Consider the following 20,238-nt stretch of genomic DNA (forward strand, 5'->3'; position numbering starts at 1 on the left):
TACAGACCTCAAATTCACAGTCCGGACACGCTCCTAAGTCTAAAATTACCCAATGGAGCTAACGGAACCGACAGAACTCCATTCTAGAGTCATTTTCACACCGTTCCGACTACGGTAAAAATTTCTAGGACTTAAGCTTCCGTTTTAGGGACTACGTGTCCCACCGAAACCAAAATAAGCCCTTCCCGAAAAGTCACATAATCAAAAAAAGATATAGGGAATGCAGTAAATAGGGGATCGGGGCTAATACGCTCAAAACGACCGGCCAAGTCGTTACATCCTCCCCCACTTAAACATACGTTTGTCCTCAAACATGACAAAAGTTGTTTCTAGGACACCAAATCACTATTCCACCTTACCACGCACGTACCCGGGGGTGATCCCACGTCACCCTATCCCATATAGGTTTGATAATACCACATAACTGAAATTTCTTAATTCTACCTAGCCCATAAGCCTTAGAATCAAATTTCCAACATCCAAAATTTCTTATAGTCGGAATCCCGCAACCTACACACTATATAATTTCGAACAAGCTGTACTAAAAGTCGTAACCATAACTCAAACTCTCAAAACTTCAAATACCACATAGCTCAAATGCTCGAAGCATTGATTTCTAATCACCGTAGCTGCTCGAAACAACCTCATGCCGGTAATAAACTTCGTATCAAACAAGACTCCATTCTAAAACCTTCGTACACCACTGATGATGAAAGAAATGCGCAGAGACTCGTAACCATTAACCAGATCTACCAGTCGTGGAGCTCCCTCCCCTTCGACTAGAACCATAGCAAATTCCTAAGCCGACTTTCCATATTATCCTTCCAAATATGCCACCATCAAATCTGATAGCACCCCTCCTAGATCCGACGACTTCATCTTATCAAATACCAGCTACTCTACTAACATGCCACACCAATACTATCTAAATCCATAACCCGTGCATTCCGTGCACCAATAAGCGACCCTCCAAATTTACTCAATCACGAAAATGACTCAAACAAGAGAATTGTCCCGTAAGCCCGACGGGTACCACCACAACAAAATGCTAAGAAACCATCACACATCGTAGAACCATAACACACGAATCTAACATAAGGATCATATCTTAACATAACTCTTCCGCAATATGCGACCCCATCCAAACACTGATCCATATGAAATACCTCAACCACCATGCTCAAAATCAATAACCACGTGTAATCTGGCATCAAGTACTCGAAGTGCATTGCCATAACCATGGAGAAGCAAATGACACAATGCCACACAAACCCGAAAGAACATAACTAATGCGCAACCACTCATGCATCACCCAAATACCCATCTCGCGCAAATTTCCGCTATAAGGCCCCAATAGAACTGCACCATGGGTGCATACAACCAACGAATCACAACCCCTCGTAGCATAGAAGAGTAACTCACCGAACATATCAAAATACGAATAAGCTCGACAGCAACCGAATGACACATCCCTGACAATAGCGGTATGGAGCCAACCAGTCCGACTCGGTGTAGAATACACATCCTAATTGGGCCTACCAATGGACCCCCAAATCAACTCCGGGCACCCCCACATAGATAAATAACCCTCCGAAAGCCCACAATGACTAAATCATAACACATATTATCGTCTAGCTAGCTTCGGCCAAGACTTTACAGTCCACAACCCTGGAAACAACCTACTCTTGAGAACTCCCAGTCTCCAAATCTATATAACACCCGAATCCCATATCTAATCCCAACTTCACCGCCAGAATGTCTAACACATCTCTCATACACGATCATCTGTAAATCAAAACATAATGCCTCTTTCATCCGAGCACCCCTCTTGGGAATTACCGAGCAACTATAACCTTTATCTAAGTATATAACACTGACCATTATGTCCAGAATTCGTGAACTTGCCTTCAAGTATGAACTGCCACCTTGTACATGTAAATCTTAATCCTGCACAACACACCACATTTATCATGCCATCACCATACTGATCTAGCCTACTACCTAGTTGTCCTATTTACTTCGAGTTTCTTCTGAATTAACCTCAATTTAATACTTCTCCTTGTTAGAACTCCACGATCCTTACACAAAGCTCACTACAAGACACCCTAACATAACACAACACCAACATAAGACCCGTAAGCCATTGTACTCTCCTTATGTACCTCCATAAATATTGCAACTGTAACTACCTTATGTGAACTTTAAGATTATTCTTCTTACCTCTCTTATACAAAAATATAGAATCCATAATCATACAGAATTACCGTAAATCCTGGCACCTCATTAGCATAACAATGCTCTAAGGGGTAACCCTGCCTTAACACCACCGATCAGATTCACACTCCGTGCGCACTGCATCCTTCAATGTAACAATTTAATCATTTCATGATTTTTCATAAAGTGCAATATAACCCGCATTCAAGAAATCTTCTTACTCAAGTCATCCCCAATATCAACCTCTGCAAGCCATGACCAATCAACAAGTATGCCTCAGCCCAAAAACTAATACCGTACAAAATCATGCAATCAAATCATAGATAGCAGACTCTCCCACTTGGCTCAAAGCCATATAACAAAACCTCTGATAACTCACCATACACAAGATAACATCTAAATTGACCATACTAAGCAATAAGAGATCTACTCTAGTCTCCAGACTCTCAATAGTCACCACACATGACCGATACACACGGGCCTTAATGACAGTATCGCCCACTGGCGTAGACACATGAACAGGTGAAACTAGAGTCTCACGAGGCATATTCAGCTAATAAGCAAAATACGAGGTCACATATGAATAAGTGGGACCAGGGTCACATAATACAGAGGCATCTCTATGGCAAAGTAAGACAATACCTGTAATCACAGCATCCGACACAATGGTATCTGGCCTAGCAGGGAGTGCGTAGAAGCGGGCTTGACTGCCACCTGATCGGCCTCCCCCTCAAGGGCTACCCCTAGCTGGCTAAGCCCCACCCCGATCTGACTGTGCGGGTGGTGAAGTAACTGGTGCCGAAGTCGAAGGCTGACTCCTCTGTTGAGATGAACCTCCTGAAAGGCGGGGACAATGCCTCATGATATGACCCAAATCTCTGCACTCAAAGCAACCTCTCTCTGCAAATGGCGGTGGGGACTGAAGGGAACCCCGAACCGGAATAACCGCTAGAAGGTCCTGATACAGGTGAACCCTGAGCTGATGGTGCATGAGACGAACTCTGAGCTGGTAGCGCACCGATTGATGTCTGGCCATGCTGATAACGATGGGGGCCATGACCAGATGATGTACCTCGGTGCATTGGGCGAGCCGTCTGAGCATGCCTGAAAGGACGAACTCTACCGTGCTGTAACTGAACCCCAAAAGGGGCACCACTAAATCCCCCATGTCCACAAGGCCTTTTGGCCTCCCTCTCGACCCGCTCCTGACTATGAACCATCTCAATCTGCCGAGCACTCTCGACAACCTCATCAAACATAGCACCAGACACTCTCTCTAGTCATAAGCAATCGCAGCTGATAAGTGAGGCCATCTATAAACCTCCTTATCCTCTTGTGGGAACCAACCAGATAGCATGACGGGCCAACTTTGAGAATCACATCTCATACTGCATCATAGACTTATCACCCTGACGAAGTTGCTCAAACAGTCTGCGCAGCTCCTCTCTGCGGGACTGGGGCACAAACTTCTCCAAAAAGACCACGGAGAACTGCTGCCAAGTAAGGGGTGTTGCGCCAACAGGCCTATGCCTCTCGTAAGTCTCCCACCATCTGAGTGCAGCCCCAGAAAACTAAAAAGTAGTGAATGAGACCCCACAAGTCTCCAGAATGCCAACTGTACAGAGTATCCTCTAACACATGTCCAAGAAGTCCTAGGCATCCTCTCTCTCTGTGTGCCACTGAAAGGTGGAGGCTAGAGTCTCCCAAACCTCTCCAACCTATGCTGATCATTCTCAGGCATAGCAGGAACCATATAATCCTGAGCAGCTACAACTAGCTGAGCTGATGGTGCCCTTGGTGTCTGGAATACCTGTACCACCTGCTCTGGTGTGCGGGCAGCAGAAGTCTGAGCACCTCCCCCGGCCTGAGAAGTGGCTGATGTGGCCGGTACAGAGACCGCATGAGCAAGGCTGGTACACGAGGTCAGAATCTGAGCTAAAGCCTCCTGAAAACCTGTAATCATAATAGGCACAGGTGGTGCCTGATCTGGTGCCTCAACAACTGGAATCTGATCATGATCTAGGGCAACTGGTGGATCTGCAGGTACTGCCCCAGCTATTGTGCGGGCTGCACCTCTCGCGGCCGTGTCTGGTGGTACTGGTGGTTGGTCCTCCTGACCGGTAGCACGAGTCCTCACCATCTGTGAGAGAATGAAATAATAGGTGTTTAGTTACCAGGAACAATAGATTCGCACGACAAGAATTCAAGATTTTGAGATTTCCTAAAGGTTCTGCAGCCTCTCAAAGATAAGTACAAACATCTCCGTACCGATCCGCAAGACTCTACTAAACTCGCTCATGACTCGTGAGACCTATGTAACCTAGTGCTCTAATACCAACTTGTCACGACCTAAAATCAATCGTCGTGATGGCGCCTATCATGGAACTAGGCCAGCCTTAACTCAACAACCCAACACCAACAACAATAAGTTTGAAAACATTAACGGAAGCATTTAACATTAAAGAAAAATTGTTTAAAATATATGAAAATCCCAAAGTCATACAATCCACCCCAAAACCAGGGTGTCACTGAGTACATGAGCGTCTAGATCAGAAATGTTGTCTACTACAGTGTCTAGAGATATAAACTGAAAATACGACAAAGATAAAGAAGGAGGGCCAAGGCCCGCAAATGCCGTGGAGCTACCTTGATAGACTCCAAAACTCTAGGGTCCTCAATTAGAAACCGTCGATACGACCAGTATCACCTGGATCTACACACGAGGTGTAGGGAGTAACGTGAGCACACCAACTCAGTAAGTAGCAAGTCAAAACATTAGACTGAAAGGTAGTGACGAACTCAACTGGTACAGATAAAATAGAAATAACTGAACAGAAATGTAGGCATTCTTTCAAATTAAATAGGCAACTCAAACAGTAAAGTGAAGCAGATCCGAACAGTGTAAAGAATATAACTCTGCTATCTCTACATGCCAATACACATGCTGTATGTGATGCACTATGCTGTCAGCCTCATGGGCTCACACTCTTGAATGCTCAAACACTCGGTACTGTATATGGCCCATACGGCCCAGGGAAGATCCATCCAGAACATATACATCACTAACTATAAGACACCCAGTACCGAGAAAGGCCGATCCAGCCTTGTGAAGAAGATATATCTCTATGTATCAAGTACTTCGGACAAGATCCATGTCCAGGGAAGATCCATCCCTCAATAATATCAACCTTGCTCATTGGGGTGTGTTACAGACTCCGGAGAGGCTCCTACAACCTACGCTATCATAATCATCAATATAACCACTGCGGCATGCAGTCCAGTCCCATAACTGCCACTCATAACCAGGCTCTCACCCTTACTCAGTCATCAATCTCTCCAGTCTCACTCACGGGTTAACAATATCATGAAAACCAGCCCGAAACAATGATATGATGTATCAATAAACAACAACTGAGACGGAGATATGATATGAAATGCATGAACATGACTGAGTATATAATATCAATGAAATCAGTGACATGACAGAAAGAAACGACCACTAGGGATCCCAACAGTACTGGCATAAAGCCTAAACATGATATCTAGCATGATTGACAGCTCAATTACCCTATCACAACATGAAAACGTTGATATCAACAAAAATAGAGTCACTATACAGTGTCATAGAATCAACCAGGCAACAATTCTCAGGGTGCACGCCCGCACGCCCATCACTTGGCATGTGCGTCACCTTAATACCAATCACATAGCATGTAGTTCGGGGGTTCGAACCCTCAGAACCAAGTTTGAAAGTGTTACTTCCGTCAAATCAAGCAAAGTCCTACTCTGGAATGCCCTTGCCTCTTAATTCGGCCTCCGAATGTCCCAAATCAAGCCACAAGTAATGCAATACGATCAATATGGGCTAAAGGAATCAATTCCACAATAAAAATACCAAATTATAGCCAATATCCGAAATCGACTCAAACTTTGCCCCCGGGTCCACATCTCGAAATCCGACAAAAGTCACAAATCCCGAAATTCCATTCACTCACGAGTCTAACCATACGAAATTCATCAAAATCCGACATTATTTGGTCCTTCAAATCCTAAAATTCCACTCTCCAAAATCCCAAGCCCTAACCCCTTATTTCACTTCCAAAATCCTACTAATTAAATGATAAACAAAGCTATAAATTCACGAAATTTATACAATTATGGGTTAGAATCACTTACTCAAACGTTGCTCCTTGAAAACCTTCGAACAATCACCTTTATCCCGGGCTTCTCAAGTCCAAAATTGAAAATGAAAGACAAAAACCTCGAGCTGGAGCTTTTCTGCCCAGCAATATCGTACTTGCGGCCCCTTTTTCCGCCTCTGTGACACAGCACCTGCGAAATTTCCCTCGCAGGTGCGAAACTCACTTAAAACCCCAGGTTCCGCATTTGCGGCGAACCTTTCGTGCCTGTGCTTGCACACCTACGCATAATTCTCCGCATCTGTGAAGTAAGTCATTTTCCTCACTTCCGCATCTGCGCCCCAGGTCTCGCACCTGCGGGCTCGCAGATGCGATAGCCTTCTCGCACTTGCGGTTCCAGTCCAATTCAACACTGCCCGCATCTGCAACCTCACATGCGCTTCTACGGTCTCGCACCCGCGATGAGACATCCACCGGTGCGATTATGACAGCTGAGTTCAACTTCAGCAATTCCTCCAATTTTTAAACTTGTTCCGTTAATCACCCGAAATCAACCCGATGCCCTCGGGACCTCAACCAAACATTCCAACATAACCCACAACATCATACGAACTTAGACAAACCTCTAGATCACTCAAATTAACATCAAAACACCAAATTACGCCCAGATTCAAGCCTAAAAACTTCTAAACTTCCGAATTCCACAAATGACGCCGAACCCTACAAAACCTCATTCGCTTGACCTCAAAATTGGCATACAAGGCATATTCGACATTATGGACCTACTCCAACTTCCGGAATCAAAATATGACCCCGATAGCAAAAGTTAACTCTCTGGTCAAACTTCCCAAAAATACAACTTTCGCCATTTCAAGCCTAAATCAACTAAAGACCTCAAATTCACAGTCCGGACACGCTCCTAAGTCCAAAATCACCCAACGGAGCTAACGGAACCGACAAAACTCAATTCCGAAATCGTCTTCACACCATTCTAACTACAGTCAAAAATCCTAGGACTTAAGCTTCCGTTTTAGGGATTAAGTGTCCCAAAACACTCTGAAACCAAAATAAGCCATTCCCGGCAAATCACATAAGCAGAAATAGATACGGGGAATATAGTAAATAGGGGATTAGGGCTAATACGCTCAAAACAACCGGCTGCATCATTACAGTGTATGCCCGGAATCAAATTCGGAGGTCCCTAGCTCGAGTTATCGCTTTTTATCGAAAATTAAAAGTTTAAAGGTTTAATGACTTTAAGGATTTGATCAATGTTTGTCTTTATTGATACTAGGTCTGTATTCTAGTTTCAGAACCCAATATAGGTCCATTACTATATTTATGACTTCTCTGTCAAATTTGGTGAGAAACAAAGTTGGTTTGATGTGATTAGGACGTCCGGTTGTTAAAATAGAAGTTCTACAGTTTTCTTGAAAATTTTATTTGATTTGGTGTCCATTTCGTAGTTCTAGGCATTATTTTGGCGATTTGATCACGTGAGCAAGTTCGTATGATGTCTTTGGACTTGTGTGCATGTTTGGTTTGGAGCCTTGAGGGCTCAGGTGAGTTTCGGATAGGCCACAGAGGGAGTTTGGACTTAGAAACAATATTGGTGTGCTTCAATTCTGGTGCAGGCCTCTGACCTCGTAATTGCGAGGTCAGTGTTCCCAATTGCGAAAAACCCAATTTCCTGCTTGGGTCGCAATTGCGAAGAAAATCTTTGCATTTGCGAAAAGGGGTGGGTCAGCCAGGGTTCGCATTTCAATCAAAGGGGTCGCAAATGCGGAGGACCACAGTTCGCATTTGCGAACATATCAATGCAAATGCGATGAAAGTAGAGATGGGGGACCTTCGCAATTGTGAATGTTTTCTCGTATTTGCGGGGTTCGCAATTGCGAACTCCGGATCGCAATTGCGAACCCAGGTCGCAATTGCGAACTCCGGGTTGCAATTGCGAACCCAAGTCGCAATTGCGACATTTGTGTCTGGTCAAAAGCTGAGTTTTACGGGAATTTTCTCATTCTTTCAAATTTTCAAACCTAGAGAACCTTAGAGGCAATTTGCTCAAGAGCCCTTCTTCCCCAATTCATTGGTAAGTGATTCTAAACTATTTTCTTTTAATCTTCCATTACATTTCATAAGATTTCAACCAAAAATCTAGAATTTTCATGGTGGAGATTGGGGGTTTGGGTGGAATTAGGAATTTTTGTAAAATTGGAATTTAGACCTCTAATTGATGTCGGATTTCCAAAAAAATACCATAATCGGGCTTGGGGGTGAATGGATAATCGGTTTTTGGTCCGAATTTAGGATCTCGGGCCTCGAGAGTTAATTTTTTCAATAATGACCTAAATTGAACCCTTTTCATTCGTGGGTAGTTCCTAAGGCTTATTTTAAATTATTTGGTTAATAATTTGCTAGATTTGGTTGGTTCGGAGGCTTGTTTGAAAGGCAAAGCTGTGGTTGAGCTTTGAGTTGATCTTTGGGAGCGAGGTAAGTGTCATGGTTAACCTTAACTTGAGGGATTAGGACTTGTTTGCTACGTGCTACTTGTTTAAATTTTGGGTTCAATGTATATGTGAGGTGACGAGTACTTATGTATTGTTGTTGGGTTAAAGCATACGAGTGGGACTTGTTCCTTGTAATTTCTTTCTTTCTTTGATCATGACATCCATGCTTAGACTAGTTAATTACTAAATTGATCGTTATTTCCGCATTTATGGGCTATCTGTTATAATTGAGTATTGTTTCTACAGTAGAGATTAGTATTGTGGAACCATTGTTGACATAAGACTTGATCTTGCTTATTCTATCTCCCTATTGTTATATGTTCATTGTTACATGATAAGGGAGAATGTTAAAGCATGAAGGGTGATGTCGTGTCATATTTTAGAGTTAATTCACGAAGGGTGATGTCGTGCTGTATTTGAGATTTAATGCACGAAGGGTGATGTCGTGCCGTATTTGAGAGTTAATGCACAAAGGGTGATGCCGTGCCGTATCTATTGTTTCATGATGAAATTGAGAGTAAAAGCACGAAGGGTGATGCCATGCCGTATTTATCATTTTACGGTGAGATTGAGAGTAAAAGCACGAAGGGTGATGCCGTGCCATTATTACTGTTTCATGGTGAGTTTGAGAGTAAAAGTATGAAGGGTGATGCCGTGCAATTTTATTCATTATGTTTTGTTCATTTTTTTTGGTTGAAGGTTTATTGACTAATTCTTGTTAGCATTCACTGCTGTAGTTACTGTATCATGTACCCCTTTCGTATGTCGCCTCCCAGTAGTACTTGTTAATTCTTTACTTACTGTTATGTTGTACGTATATTTCCATCTGTATAGGTTTAATTACGTGGGTGTCCTGTCATAGCCTCGTCACTACCTCGTCGAGGTTAGTCTCGACACTTACGGGGTACATTAGGTCGGTTCTACTCATACTACACTCTGCACTTCTTATGCAGATTTTGGTACTGGTCCCAACTGTCCGTGAGGCGCATCAGCTCGAATTAGCATTTGGAGACTCGAGGTAGATCTGCTGGCGTCCACAGACCTTGAAGTCCCTTTCCCTTATTTTACTGTTTATCTCGTTCGAGACAGTTATATTTCCTTCAGACTCTATATGTAGAACCTCTAGAAGCTTGTGTACTTGTGACTCCAGATCTGGGTTGTACTAGATATGTAATTATTATGTTATTTCGTACTTCATTTTAGCTTCATTTCTGTTTAATTGGTTAAATTGTCTAAAGTGGTTAAAATTAGTAAAGAATTACTCTAATGTTGGCTTGCCTAGCAAGTGAAACGTTAGGCGCCATCACGATCCAGAAGACATGAATTCTGGGTCGTGATAAGTTGGTATCAGAGCACTAGGTTGCCTAGGTCTCACAAGTCACGAGCAGGCTTAGTAGAGTCCGGAGGATCGATACAGAGACGTCTGTACTTATCTTCTAGAGGCTATGAAGTTTAGGATCAAATTTCACTTTTATTTTTCTCTGTCATGCGATTTTATTTTATCATTGTTGATTGAACTCTTCTAATCTTGTCATCCCACAGATGGTGAGAACACGTGCTATATTTTCAGCTAGACAGTAGTCGGAGCCCCTAGTGGCAGCTCCTATGAGTGGCAGAGGTCGAGGTCGAGGTAGCGCCAGAGGCCGAAGCAGATGCAGGGCTCAGCCTAGAGCTCGAGCAGCAACAGCAATAGTGTAATCTAAGGTGGATTTTGATAAGGAGGTTCCAGTTCAGACGGTACATGTTGGACCAACTCAGGTCCCGGAGGGGTTCATCGCCACCCTAGTACTTCAGGACGCTCTAGTCCGTTTGGTGGGCCTTATGGAGAGTGTGGCCCAGGCCGGTGCATTTCCTGTGGGACCAGCCATCTCTTAGGCTGGGAGAGGAGCACAAACTCCCACTACTCACACTCCGGTGCAGATGGCTCCCCAGTATCAGTCTTCAGCAACCCCGCCAGTTGGGGTAGTTTAACCGGTTGTTGCGGCACAGGCCGGTGATAGGCCCGCCATATCTTCTGAGGGCTTATTAAGATTGGACAAGTTCACCAAGCTCTTTCCAGTTCACTTCAGTGGTGCACCTTCTGAGGACCCACAGGATTATCTTGACCACTGCCATGAGGTGTTGCAGAACATGGGTATAGCTGAGACCAATGGGGTCGATTTTACTGTGTTTCAGATGACGGGTTCCGCCAAGAGGTGGTGGAGAGATTACATGTTGACCATACCAGCTGGGTCGCCTACACTTACTTGGGAGTAGTTCTCACAGTTATTTCTAGAGAAGTTTCTCCCTATCACTTTGAGAGAGGATTACCGCAAGCAGTTCAAGCGTCTCCAGCAGGGAAGTATGACTGTTACTCAGTATGAGACCCATTTTGTAGATCTAGACTGTCATGCTCTTCTTTCACTTCCTACTGAGAGGGAGAGGGTGAGGAGGTTTATTGATGGACTCGCTCACCCTATCAGGCTTCAGATGGCCAAGGAGACTGGGGGTGAGATATCATTTTAGGTGGCTGCCAATGTCGCCAGCCGGATTGAGGTGGTTCTTGCACAAGAGAGAGGGTAGAGGTCTGATAAGAGGCCTCATCATTCTGGTGGGTTCAGTGGCGACACATCTTGAGGCAGGGGTACTTTTGGTAGAGGCCATCCTCCCAAGTCGACCATTTATTGCTTTAAGTGGTCGCAGCCCTCACATGTCTCATCACGATCAGCTAACCTATAGTGCACCACCAGCTCCTATTAGTGCACCTCCACTCCAGAGTTTTCAGGGTGGTTACTCAGGTCGACAGGGTCAGTTTCAGGGTCAGCAGTCACAGCAACCGAAGTCCTGTTATCTTGTGGTGACCCGAGGCATATTGCTAGATTTTGCCCTTGGGCACCGGGCAGCTCACAATAGCAAGGTTCTCGTGCCATGGTTCTGGCACCGGTTGCTTCACCATCTGCTCAGCCAGCTAGAGGCAGGGGGTCAAGCCATTAGAGATGTAGGTCAGGCCGTTAGAGGTGGAGGCCAGCCAGTTAGAGGTTGTCCCAGGGGCATGGTTCAGAGTGGTGGGCCTCAGCCTCGATGTTATGCTTTTCCAGCTAGGCCTGAGGCTGTCATCTGACGCTATTATCACAAGTATTGTTTCATTTTGCCATATGGATGCTTTAGTTCTATTTGATTCAGGCTCTACTTATTCCTACGTGTCATCCTACTTTGCTTCATATCTTGTTGTGCCTCGTGATTCTTTGAGAGCTCATGTGTATGTGTCCACACCTGTGAGAGATTCTATTATTGTAGATCATGTTTATCGTTCATGTGAGGTTACCATTCGGATTCTTGAGACTAGCGTAGATCTCCTACTTCTCGATATGGTAGATTTTGATGTCATCTTGGGTATGGATTGGTTGTTACCTTATCATGCTATATTGGATTATCATACCAAGACAGTGACCTTAGCCTTGCCGGGGTTGCCTCGATTAGAGTGTAGGGGGACTCCTGGCCATTCTACCAGCAGGGTTATCTCTTATGTTAAGGCTCGGTATATGGTCGAGAAGGGGTGTCTAGCTTATTTGGCTTATGTCCGCGATTCTAGTGCGGAGGTTCCTTCCGTGGATTCAGTACCAGTCGTTCATGAGTTTCTAGAGGTGTTTCCTGCAGATCTGCCGGGGATGCCACCCGATAGAGATATTGACTTCTGTAATGATTTGGCTCCGGGCACTCAGCTCATTTCTATTCTGCCATACCGTATGGCCCCGCCAGAGTTGAAAGAATTGAAGGAGTAGTTGCAAGATTTACTCAATAAGGGCTTCATTAGACCTAGTGTCTGGCCCTGGGGTGTGCATGTGTTGTTTATGAAGAAGAAAGATGGATCGATGAGGATGTGCATAGATTACCGACAGCTGAACAAAGTCACAATCAAGAACAAGTATCCATTGCCGATGATTGATGACTTATTTGATCAGCTTCAGGGTGCCAAGGTGTTTTCGAAGATTGATTTGAGGTCTAGATACCATCAATTGAGGATTAGGGCATCTGATGTCCCTAAGACAACTTTTTAGACTCGGTATGGTCATTATAAGTTTCTAGTGATGTCATTTGGGCTGACAAATGCCCCAACAACATTTATGGATTTGATGAATTGGGTGTTCAAGCCATATTTGGATTCCTTTGTGATCGTGTTTATTGATGATATCTTGATCTATTCTCGCAGTCGGGAGGAGCACGAGCAGCATCTTCGGATCGTACTTCAGACTCTAAGAGACAGTCAATTATATGTCAAGTTTTCAAAGTGCGAGTTTTGGTTGGACTCGGTCACTTTCTTGGGGCACGTAGTATCGGCAGAGGGCATTCAGGTGGATCCTAAGAAGATTGAGGCAGTTCAGAACTGGCCTAGACCCACGTCAGCTACGGAGATCCGTAGTTTCTTGGGTTTGGTGGGTTATTACCGTCAGTTTGTGGAGGGCTTTTCATCTATAGCAGCCCCATTGATAAGATTGACCCAGAAGGGTGCCTCGTTCAGATGGTCAGACGAGTGTGAGGCGATATTTCAGAAGCTCAAGACTGCTTTGACTACAGCGCCAGTGTTGGTGTTTCCCACGGGTTTAGGATCTTATACGGTATATTGTTATGCATCTCGTATTGGGCTCAGAGCAGTATTGATGCAGGATGGCAAGGTGATCGCATATGTGTCGCGACAGTTGAAGGTCCATGAGAAGAATTACCTTGTTAACAATGTAGAGCTGGCAATCATTGTTCATGCGCTGGAGATCTGGAGGCATTACCTTTACGACGTGTCGTGTGAGGTTTTCACGGATCATCGGAGCCTATAGTATTTTTTCAAACAAAAGGATCTCAATTTGATGCAGAGGAGGTGGTTGGAGCTATTGAAAGACGATGATATCACCATCTTGTATCACCCCGGGAAGGCCAATGTGGTGGCCGACGCCTTGAGTAAAAAGGCAGCGAGTATGGGCAGCTTTGCCTACATTCCAATCGGTGAGAGACCGCTTGCATCAAATGTTCAGGCTTTGGCTAATCAGTTCGTGAGGTTGGATGTTTCAGAGCCTAGTCGTATTCTAGCTTGTACAGTTGCTCAGTCTAATTTGTTTGAGTGTATTAGGGAGAGGCAGTATGATGACCTTTATTTGCTTGTCCTTAGGCACACAGTGCGGCACGGTGGTGCCAAGCAGGTTACTGTTGGAGATTGTAGAGTTTTAATGATGCAGGGTTGTATTTATGTACCCAACGTAGATGGACTTCGTGAGTGAATTCTTGAGGAGGCCCACAATCCCCGGTATTCCATTCATACAAGTGTCGCCGAAATGTATGAAGATTTGAGGCAACATTATTGGTGCAGGAGAATAAAGTATGACAAAGTTGCTTATGTAGCTCGGTGTTTAAATTGTCAGCAAGTAAAGTGTGAGCATCAGAGACCTGGTGGTTTTCTTCAGAAGTTAGAGATTCCGGAGTGGGAGTGGGAGCATATCACTATGGATTTTTTTGTTGGACTCCCACGATCACAGAGGAAGTTCGATGCTATATGGGTTATTATGGACAGGCTGGCCAAGTCAGCGCATTTCATTCCTGTGGCAGTTACCTATTCGTTAGAGCGGTTGGCTAAGATTTACATCCACGAGATCGTCCGTCTTCACAGTGTGCCCATGTCTATCATTTCAGATCGAGGTACGCAGTTCACCTCGCACTTTTGGAGAGCGGTACAGCGTGAGTTGGGCACGTAGGTTGAGTTGTGCAAAACATTTCATCCTCAGACAGACGGACAGTCCGAGCGCACTATTCATATATTGGTGGATATGCTATGCACTTGTGTTATAGATATCAGGGGTTCTTGGGATCAGTTCTTGTCACTTGCGGAGTTTTCCTACAATAACAGCTACCAGTCAAGTATTCAGATGGCTCCCTATGAGGCATTATACGGGAGGCAGTGTTGATCGCCAGTTGGATGGTTTGATCTGGGGAAGGCTCGGTTGTTGGGTACAGATTTGGTACAGGATGCCTTGGATAAGGTCAAGATTATTCAGGATTGACTTTGCATAGCTTAGTCTAGGCAAAAGAGTTATGCCGACCGTCAAGTTCATGATGTTGCATTCATGGTCAGAGATAGGGGATTTCTTCGGGTTTCACCCATGAAGGGTGTGATGAGGTTCGGAAAGAAGGTCAAGTAAAGCCCTAGGTATATCGGACCTTTTGAGATTCTTCAAAGAGTGGGTGAGGTGGCTTACAAGCTCGCTTGGCCACCTTGTTTGTCAGCAGTCCATCTGGTGTTCCATTTGTCCATGCTCCGGAAGTGTCATGGTGATCCATCCCATATGTTAGACTTCAGCTCAGTCCAGTTGGACAAGGATTTGACTTATGAGGAGGAGCCGGTGGCTATTCTAGCCTGACAAGTTCGACAGTTGAGGTTTGAGAGTTATCCTTCAGTTCGAATGAAGTGGAGAGGTCAGCCCGTCGAGGCAGCTACTTGGGAGTCCGAGTCGGACATGCGGAGTAGATATCCACACCTTTTCACCAACCCAGGTACTTTTCTATGTCCTTTTGAGGACGAACGATTATTTTAGAGGTGGAGAATGTGATGACCCGATAGGTCATCTTGAGTTTTAAACCTTAAATCTATCTTTCAAATCCTCCAATAGCTTCCTTAAGCCGTTCTTGATTTGTGTGCACCATCCGGGTGTTTTTTCAGAAGGCTTTTATGTTATAAATTGATAAAATATCAAATTTTGACTTAAAATGCATTTGAGTTAACTTTGATCAGCATTTTGAGCACACAGACCCGGATACGTGTTTTGACGGTCCCGGTGGGTCAATATCGTGATTTGGGACCTAGGCGTATGCCCGAAATCAAATTCGGAGGTCCCTAGCTCGAGTTATCGCTTTTTGTCGAAAATTGAAAGTTTAAAGTTTTAATGACTTTTAAGGATTTGACCAATGTTTAACTTTGTTGATACAGGCTCTGTATACTAGTTCCAGAACCCGGTATATGTCCATTACTATATTTATGACTTGTCTGTCAAATTTGGTGAGAAACAACGTTGGTTTGACGTGATTCGGACGTCTGATTGTTAAAATAGAAGTTTTAAAGTTTTCTTGAAAAATTCTTTTGATTTGCTGTCCGATTCATAGTTCTAAGTGTTATTTTGGCGATTTGATCACGCGAGCAAGTTTGTATGATATTTTTGGACTTGTGTGCATGTTTGGTTTGGAGCCCTGAGGGCTCGGGTGAGTTTCGGATAGGCCATAAAGGAAGTTTGGACTTAGAAACAATGTTGGTGTGTTTAAGTTCTGGTGCAGGACTCTGACCTCGACCTTGCAATCAAAGGGGTCGCAATTGTGGAGGACCATAGTTCGCATCGAACATATCATCACAAATGCGATGATAGCAGAGATGGGGGACTTTCACAATTGCAAAGGGTTTCTCGTATTTGCGGGGTTCGCAATTGCGAATCCCAGGTTGCAATTGCAACATCTGCGCCTGGTCAAAAGCTGAGTTAGACTGGAATTTTCTCATTCTTTCAAATTTTCAAACCTAGAGAAACCTAGAGGGGATTTTCCCAAGAGCCCTTCTTCTCCAATTCATTGATAAGTGATTCTAACGTATTTTCTTTCAATCTTCCATTACATTTCATAAGATTTTAACCAAAAATCTAGGATTTTCATGGTAGAAATTGGGGGTTTGGGTGGAATTAGGGATTTTTGTAAAATTGGAATTTAGACCTCAAATTGAGGTCGGATTTCGAAATAAATTACATAACCGGGCTTGGAGGTGAATGGGTAATCGGGTATTGGTCCGAATTTTGGGTTTGGACAAAGCGGACCCGGGAGTTGAGTTTTGTTAACTTTTTCAATTGTGACCTAAATTGAACCTTTTTCATTCGTGGGTAGTTCCTAAGGCTTATATTGAATTGTTTGGTTGATAATTTGCTAGATTTGGTTGATTCAGAGGCTTGTTTGAAAGGCAAAGTCATGGTTGAGTTTAAGTTGAACTTTGGGAGCGAGGTAAGTGTCGTGGTTAACCTTGACTTGAGGGATTAGGGCTTGTTTGCTACATGCTACTTGTTTAAATGCTAGGTTCCATGTATATGTGAGGTGACGAGTACTTATGCGTTGTTGTTAGGTTAAAGCATGCAGGTGGGTCTTGTTCCTTGTAATATATTTCTTTCTTTGATCATGACATATGTTCTTAGACTAGTTAACTACTAAATTGATTGTTCTTTCCACATTTATGAGATATCTATGGTAATTGAGTAGTGTTTCTGCAGTAGAGATTAGTATTGTGGAACCATTGTTGACATAAGACTTGATCTTGCTTATTCTATCTGCCTATTGTTATATGTTCATTGTTACATGGTAAGGGAGAGTGTTAAATCACGAAGGGTGATGTCGTGCCGTATTTGAGAGTTAATGCATAAAGGGTGATGTTGTTCCGTATTTGAGAGTTAATGCACGAAGGGTGATGTCGTGCCGTATCTATTGTTTCATGATAAAATTGAGAGTAAAAGTGCGAAGGAAGATGACGTGCCGTATTTATCATTTTATGGTGAAATTGAGAGTAAAAGCACGAAGTGTGATGCCGTGCCATTATTACTGTTTCATTGTGAGGTTGAGATTAAAAGTACGAAGGGTGATGCCGTGCAGTTTTATTCATTATGTTTTGTTCATTTTGTTGGTTGAAGGTTTATTGACTGATTCTTGTTATCATTTCCTGCTGTAGTTAACGTATCTTGTACCTCTTTCGCATGTCCCCTCCCAATAATACTTGTTAATTCCTTACTTGTTGTTATGTTGTACGTATATTTTTGTCTGTACAGGTTTAATTATGTGGGTGTCCTATCATAGCCTCGTCACTACCTCGTCGAGGTTAGGCTCGACACTTATGGAGTACATTGGGTCGATTGTACTCATACTACACTCTGCACTTCTTGTGTAGATTTTGGTACTAGTCCCAGTTGTCCATGAGGCGCATCAGCTTGGAGTAGCATTTGGAGACTCGAGGTAGATCTGGTAGTATCCGCAAACCTTGAAGTCCCCTTCCCTTATTTTACCGTTCATCTCGTTCAAGACAGTTGTATTTACTTCAGACTCTATATGTAGAACTCTAGAAGCTCGTGTACTTGTGCCTCCAGATTCGGGTTGTACTAGATATCAGATTGTTATGTTATTTTGTACTTCATTTTAGCTTCATTTCTATTTAATTGGTTAAATTGTTCAAAGTAGTTAAAATTAGTAAAGAATTACTCTAACGTTGGCTTGCCTAGCAAGTGAAAGATTAGGCGCCATCACGATCCCGAAGGCGGGAATACCGGGTCGTGACACATAAGCTCTACATGGAATACATATTAAGTCTCAAAGAGTACAATACTATTTGGAATACATAAACAGTAAAATAAAGTAAAGAGGGAGACTCTGAAGCCTGCGAACGGAATAACAGGGATACCTTGAAGTCTCCAGTAAGCTCAAGCATGCCTCTCTAGCAATCCGCTCGATCAAAAGTACCTGGATCTGCACAAAGAATGTGCAAACGCATAGTACGAGTACACGATAGTCGGTACCTAGTAAGTATCAAGATTAACCTCGGTGAAGTAGTGACGAGGTTCAAGTCTTGTAATACTCACTAGTCAAAACTTGTGCAGCATATCAATAACTGGCAACATACTATATGCAAGGAAGAACGATATCAACCATCTCGTAGAGCATGTGCGAATAACTCAATGTAGAAAACTCATTTTATAGTCGACAAATTGTCAAAGAAGTGGTGCATATAATAGTATTTCAATTCAACTAACAACTGATTAAAATACAAAATGGAAGCTTTTAAGAAACATGTAAGAAATTGAAATATCAACCTCGTTTCACACATATACCAAAATCAAGAAATGCTCCCCCAAATCCTCACATAACATCATCAACAATGACACCCTTATTTCGCCGCATGTGCATCACAATGAAATGTCTCCCTTATGTCTCCACATGCGCATAAGCCACCCTTATTTTGCCGAATGCGCATTACAATGAAATGCCTCCCTTATGTAGCCGCATGCGCATATCTCCATCCTTATACTGCACCACAACATCAATCAACCCGCACAACACGTCCACATATGCAACAATATCACAAAATAACAATACACAATGTTTAATCAAGATATAAGCTCAAAGCATACTAACAAAGTGCAGAAAGACATGACAATTACATAAAAGTGTGGAGGAGAATTCAACAATAAACCATGACTATACATACGCCCGTGTACATGCTCGTCACCTCATGTACACTTCACCTTTCACATAACACAAATAGGTAATTAAGGCCAAATCCTAAGGGGTATTCCCCCATACAAGGTTAGGCAAGATACTTACCTCAAATACGTCAATTCAGTACTCCAAAAATGCTTTTCCTTCAAAATTAATCTCTGTCTGACTCAAATCAAGCAAAAAACGACTCAATAATATCAAGCAATGCTAAAGGAATCAATTCCAAATACTAAATGCCCAATCTTTATCCAATTCTCAAAAAGTCAACAAAAGTCAATCCAGGGCTTACTCAGTCAAAACCCGAGTCGAGGGGTAGATTTCTACTACCCATAACCCCACGAGTCCAAATATATAATTAGTTTTTAAAATCGAGTCCAAATCGACTCTCAAATCTCATATTTTCGTGTTTAGAAAGGTTTTGCCAAAAACCTAATTTTCACTAATGGATTCATCAATTAAATGCTAGATCAAAGATGAAATCAAGGAAAATTAATCAAATCCAAGTTAAAAATACACACCCAATTCAAGTGGGTGAAAATTACCTCAAAAATTGCCTCAAACCGAGCTCCCAATCTCAAAATATGAAATAATCAGTCTATCTCCTGAAATCCCATCTAAAAACCCATCTGCAGATGTCGCATTTATGACCATCGCAATTGCAACCACTGTTGCAAATGCGGACCATACATGCCTCAGGAAATTTCACAAATGTGACCCTAGACTTTTCAAATATGAAGTCCCACGCTACCAAATGATGTCGCAAAAGCGACCAAAATGATCGCAAATGTGATCTGCCCAGGTCCCAAGCTCCATTCACAATTGCGAGACTGGCTTCGCAAATGCAAAGCCTAACACCCCAATCCACCATAAAAATTATGATTTGGACCTTGCAAATGTGAGGCTCACAAATGAAAATGGGTTCACGCATTTGTGAGACCTGAAGCACCAACAAATCTGAACCTCAACCCAAAATGGTCTGAAACACGCCCGAAACTCACCTGAGCCCCGGGGGCTACACACCAAACATTCACACAAGTCTATAAACCTTGGACAAACTCGCTCGCAATCTAAAATCATCAAAATAACATCCAAAACCACGTATCGAACACCAGAATGCATCAAAATCACAA

Source organism: Nicotiana tomentosiformis, chromosome 7 (genome assembly GCF_000390325.3).
Source record: "Nicotiana tomentosiformis chromosome 7, ASM39032v3, whole genome shotgun sequence".
Lineage (NCBI taxonomy): Eukaryota > Viridiplantae > Streptophyta > Magnoliopsida > Solanales > Solanaceae > Nicotiana > Nicotiana tomentosiformis.